We start from the raw sequence: 6,000 nt of genomic DNA, 5'->3' as shown, positions 1-6,000 counted from the left end.
TGGTGACTTGGATTTTACAATCTAGCAGGGAAGACAGCTAAGTAACAGGTAAACAAATAAAAAATACTTGGAAATAACAAGGCACGCCGTAAAAGAGATGAACAGGTGACAGCTGGTGACAGCAAGGGAAGCCTACCTACTTGGGTACCATGGTCAGAAAGGCTTTTCTGAAACGGTGGCAAAAAATAGCCAGTTGTTCTATGAAGAATGTAGGATGACCCTTTAGATTAGAGCAATCAGATCTAAAAAGACCTGAAGCAAGAAAGAGCTTGGTGACTTTGAGGAATGATCCAGTTCAATACAGCAGGTAGGACATGAAGTAAGGGACCATAGATCCTGGAAACAGACCCACTGGAGCTAGGAACCATTGCAGGCTCAGATTCTAATGTTAGTTTTAGTAAAAATCCAGTCTGCCAGGCAGAAAACATTACCTGGAAGTGGCAGTTAAGTTCAGTCAAACACTTCCAGAACAGAGTTCTATCGTGGAAGACCAGGATGCCCTAACAAATAAACACAGCATGCAAATACTCAGCAACAGGCCATGTTCAACGATTGCAACAGCCAGCACGAGGGGATTCGCTGAGCAGAGCGCCAAGCCCCAGTTACCAAAGGCCAGTTCCAGGATGAGACTAGAAGAGCGAGGCTGATGCCCTGTTTTGGGGGTCAGGGCAATCGAGGCAGGAGGTGAACCTTAGGCAAAGGCACCTAGATGAAGATTTAAAGATAGAAAATAACACAGAAATCCATATAGCAGAATCAAGGTAACCTGCTGAAACGATGTGTTAGGGATGACGCACAAGTCCAGTGATCAGTGAGGACACAAGATTAGAGACCAACAAAAGCAACGTGACTTGATTCTGAGTGTCAGTGTGCTCAGCTAAGTCTCCCTTTTCCCTCCCATTTGAGGCCAGGATTTGTCCTGGAAACCAGGATGTGGCTGAGCTCCCCGGTCTGAGTCTTTGAACTGCACAGAGCAAATATAAGCAAGTTCCTATAAAAGAAATTGTTCTTTCAAAGATTTAGTCAAGGGTTTCCTTGTTGCCAGGTCTCATTGTCAGTTTTCAGTCTTTATTTTCCACCACTCCTTGGACACAATACACCCAGCCCATATTTATTGCCTTTCTCTTAGCTTTTTTTTTTTTTTTTTTTGCGGTACGCGGGCCTCTCACTGTTGTGGCCTCTCCCGTTGCGGAGCACAGGCTCCGGACACGCAGGCTCAGCGGCCATGGCTCACGGGCCCAGCTGCTGCGCGGCATGTGGGATCTTCCCAGACCGGGGCACGAACCCGTGTCCCCTGCATCGGCAGGCGGACCCCCAACCACTGCGCCACCAGGGAAGCCCCTCTCTTAGCTTTTTAAGGCTCGAAAACTCTGATAGTAAAATCCTTCTCCTCCATTTTCACACCAAATTGGATGCCAGCCCAGTCTGTTCTACCTCCCCTGTCCTCTGCTCTTCATTTCCACTGGCACAACCCAGTGTCACTGAACCCAACTGAAGCCGTCATTAAAGCCTCATCTACAGTCTCCGTCTTCTCCACTACCTTCTCTCCCCTTTCAAAACAGTATAACAGATTATTCATCTTGCTTAAAAGCCCGGCTTGAACCATATGAGTCTCCCAACAAATGGCTGGTGTGCATGTTCCCATCTCCCCTCAGTCACTCACTACATATTTACTGAATTTCTTCTGGGTTCCAGGTACCGTGCTAGGTGCTGACCATTCAGTGGTGGACGAAATAGAGTGGCAATGAAAAGCCTGGTCTACACCAGTGGCTTTCAAATATTTTGTCCCTAAAATCATTTTGCTCTAAAGAAATTTTTACTTGGAAGCCTACTGTGTAAGCACACAAAATGAGAGTTGTTCTGATTGAGACTGGGGCTGCCTACTTTTTTTCTCCCACCACAGGATCTTTCAGAGATTCCTGCAAAATATTTTAGACTCCCTTGATTTTCATATATTGATGCTATGCTTTGAAATACACACACACACACACACACACACACACACACACACACTTCTTGTAGGAAACCATAAATTTCTGCCAATTTTTGCTAACTATTTTTGTGTTTTGTCCTCCCTCAATCATAAGCTCCATTATGCAAACTCTGGACCAAATTTTATTTGATAGCAGCTGTACTACTACAAAGGGTGGCATTTTTTGCAAACTCAAGCATGCATTGAATCAGCTTATTCACAGACAGTTTAGTGATTCTCATATTACAGATGTAGTGGAAGTGGACAAGTCTACAATAGTACCATAGCTTCTGAGCCAATCACACATTCTTAGCTTCCTTTTATGTTGTACATTACAAATTCTAAGACAGGCTCCAAAAATCCTCTACAGATGCAGGTGAGATAAAAATTAAGTTCTAATTTACAAATGACTTGAAGGCACAGAGAATATTATTTATATACACATACATATTCTTGCTTGTAATCATTTTTTATTTACTAAAATATCTGCTATAAACAAAGATAGACCAAAAGACAGTTAAGTAACATCCATAAAAGTTAAATTCTAGAAGCTACAGGAATCCAGAAATTTCTGTAGCACTTAACATTTGGGGGAATTAAGAACTTTTTTCCCAGGGTTTAGAGGTTTCGCCCATATGTTTCTCTCTTACAGCCTCCAGATTGTTCTTAAGGTGCAGGAAGTTGTGTTATTTGTTTAAGCAAGTAGAAGTTGTCAATAAAGATAGTGTGCTAGAGAGAAGGAATGGCTAGAAGAGGGGAATGAATTTGTTGCTTAGGGTAATACATAACATTTGCAGAGGGCTTGTTGTGTCCCAGCCCTGTATTGCTGTTCTTAGTACGTTAAAATGTGAACTCATTTCTTCTAAAACACCCTGTGCAGTAGCTACTATTTTATCCGTAGTTTACCCATAAGAAAGCAGAGCTACAGAGAGATTAAGAAATTTACTTAAGGTCCTTCAACTAGTAACTGAGATTCAAAGCCAGGTGCTGTCTTTGTGGCCCATGCTCTTATCACTGCATCATACTGTCCAGCAGTGCTGCAGACCGTCCAGTCTAAGCAGGGCATGGATGACCACAGCTCGACACAAGACCAGTTTTCACAGTTGCTATATCCTTATGTTTTAAAAATTACCAGTAAGTTTTCCCTCCCAAACAATATCTCTTCCGTCAGCATCCTATTTAAATTACAGGAGCCCTCCACCAACACTCCATGTCCCCTCACTGGCTTTATTTTCCTTCATCCTACTTATCTCCATCTAACAAGCTTTATGTTTTGCTAAATTATTTTATTTATTGTCTGCCTTTCTGCACTAGAATGTAAATTTCACAAGGCTAGGAATTTTTCTCTGTTTTAGTCACTGCTGAATTTCCTGTGCCTGGAAATGGTAGCAAGTCACAATTATTTTTTGATGGAATGAAGCTTCCTTCACCTTTACTAAAGCTTCATTACCACCAAAGATACTTAACCACCTCGTTCGTGCATATATAGAGATATACAAATAGATACAGATATGTAGATATATACACACATGTATAGATACATATTATATATGTATACATTTATGTGTATACACGTATGCACACACACACACACACACACTTGGATAGTATATTAGATACACAATATTAAGAACATGGTTAATATTAAACACTCAGTGTTCTTGGAATAAAGATGGCACATCCTGGGAAGTACACGGTACTCTAATTCACCCCTTGTCCCATCAGCTTCTTTTCTTAGATGTTTACGCAGGGGCACACATATTCTGAATGCTATCACTTCTCACTCTGAGGATAAATACATAAAAGCAGGAAACAGAGCCCTTTTCCAACCTCTCCGGAAAGAATTAGATGGCATTGTTGTTCTACCCACCCCTAATCAGGCCTCTGTCTGGGTACCCATCTGCTGCCAGCACAGTTTTAATCACCACCCGAATCACCCCAGGCTTGCTGCCAGGTCCCCACCTCCTCTACTTCCCTTCCTTAGTCTCCCTCTCACCAATCAATATGAGTAAAATCCATATTGGCTCCACCAGTCCAGCTCCAACAGGACCTTAAATAAAGTCACTCCCGCATCACCATGGCAATAATCACCACTTAGACAACACTCTTTCTGCTGATTCTCATTTCCAGGGAGCAAGTACTGAGTGAAAAGGAATTACAAGAGCTTGCATGAATACAAATCAACTCAGACCTGAAGATTGCAGGAGACGGGGTTGCCTTTATATCCTATCATCTCCAACTGAGAGTTCCAGGAGCATTCAGAAGGGCCAAATGGGTTTAGGAAATGTGATTTTGGTGCAAGGTAGAGAGCTAAAACGGAGAACTCTGCTGAAACGAGGGCCCTGGGGAAAAGGGTTTAGAAAATTCCACCCTGTGGCCAAGAAACACAGGAAATCAATTTTTATGCAGAGACCTGGTACAGAAAATCCAAAGAAAAGAAACCTGGTCGTGTAAAAAAAAAAAAAGAAAATTCTACACCTGTCCTATGTGTGGGTGTGGAAATGAAGTTTACACCATCCTCATTGTGCTGGAATCTTCTAGAGGAAAGCAAGTAACGTAAAAATGGTCCCGGATCAGAGATACCACTCAGGTACCTGCCGGATACAAATTCAAAAATCCTCTCTAAAAACTTGTATACGACCCAGCACACTGGACTCCTACAGAAAAATAACCCCTAGGAGAGATGATTTCAAAAATAAAATGTATAGACCATTGCAAACAAAATGCGCCCCCCCCAAGAAGAGTCAACAAGCAAACCAAGTAGGTTTGTTTAGCACTGGCAATCAAATTAGTATTAAAGAAATGGTTAAAAGGAAAGAAATAATAAGGGTAGAATGCTATAAAAATAAACAGGTGGATCAAGAAAGAATGTAATAAAACTTCTAGAAATGAAAAACAAAACCATTAATAATGATCAGAGCATCCCAGTTCTATGAAATGGGGTTGGGAAAGGTGCTCTCTGGGAGGACTTGGAATGATTGCATTTACATTCTATAAAAGGGAAACTTCCCCAGGATATCAAAAGGACAGCACCCTGCCCCAGTTCTAGCAATAAGAAGACACAATATTTCTCTTGAAAGCCCCAGTGGCATTATGCTAACACAAGAACAAGATAGGAGAATCCTGACTCAGTTCTGATTTACACAACTTCTTGTCATAATATAGCGCTCTGCCTAGTGAATACACAGGCATCCTTGGAAGAGACACTTTAAGGGTAGCAAGTCTAGCTGCTGAGACAGATGCTGAAGGTATAAAAAGGGGCAAAGGGTCTTCCGGGTCATGTCATTAGGTGCAGGAAGCACTATTTCATTTCTTCTCCTCTTGCATTAAGCACTGAGTACAAGTATGACCCTGGAACTACTTCTTTCTTGGATTTCAGATAACAAGATAGACTCAACAAAGCATTTTTGTGGCCATATCTTTGGCGCTGACCTGTGGTTGGAAATAAAATATAAAACTCTCTGCACTTATCCAGCACTCCAGAATTCTAGCAATTAGCAAGCACCAACTGGCCTCCTGGGCTCCACTTTCCCATTGGTAACGTCCTTCTTCTGAGCTTAATAAATCTGTGTGGTGTTATTACCTAACCTGAAATGTGCCTCCAGAGTGCCTTGTAAAAGGAAAAATGGCCACAAAGTCAGAATCCGAGAAGGTGTGTAAAACTCCCCTGTGAAAGCTGTTATTTTAAAAAATTGTGAACTAGATCTATCTTTCGTTCCACCGAAACCTGCAGTGTTTCCGAGCGACAAGATCTCAGGGGGTGTACTCTTGTTTCTGAGATGCTTTGGGGATTCGTTTTTGAAGTTTAATCTTTCTTGGATCACATGTGACAGAATAAATATTATGTTATTTCATACATGGTCTCTGGTTCATTCTAGCTCAGTACATGTAGTTAGTCAACAAAGGGAGGCAGCTTTGCCAAAATTCAGTAACGTATACCGTTTGAAATAGGTACAAAAGTAACACCCAAAACCACCAGGAATAAAAATTTCATTTGTGAAATTTTTGAGAGTAATTTTGTAGGAAAA

The 6,000-nt window shown here is 41.6% G+C and overlaps 1 protein-coding gene across 1 annotated transcript in view; it reads right to left on the bottom strand.

Moving 5' to 3' along the window:
- Positions 1-1,147: 1,147 nt before the first annotated feature.
- TSPAN13 (tetraspanin 13) overlaps positions 1,148-6,000 on the bottom strand; it is a 61,975-nt gene continuing 57,122 nt past the window's right edge. The window contains exon 6 of the mRNA XM_022587538.3: positions 1,148-6,000. This exon is cut by the window's right edge and continues 24,174 nt beyond it. The gene's annotated coding sequence lies outside the window, so the exon portion shown is untranslated.

Source organism: Delphinapterus leucas, chromosome 9, assembly GCF_059928025.1.
Source record: "Delphinapterus leucas isolate spDelLeu-1000000601 "Yukka" chromosome 9, BTC_Dleu_Yukka2, whole genome shotgun sequence".
NCBI classification, from domain to species: domain Eukaryota; kingdom Metazoa; phylum Chordata; class Mammalia; order Artiodactyla; family Monodontidae; genus Delphinapterus; species Delphinapterus leucas.
The sequence above is the reverse complement of the archived record's forward strand: the minus strand, read 5'-3'. Positions and strand labels throughout refer to the sequence as shown.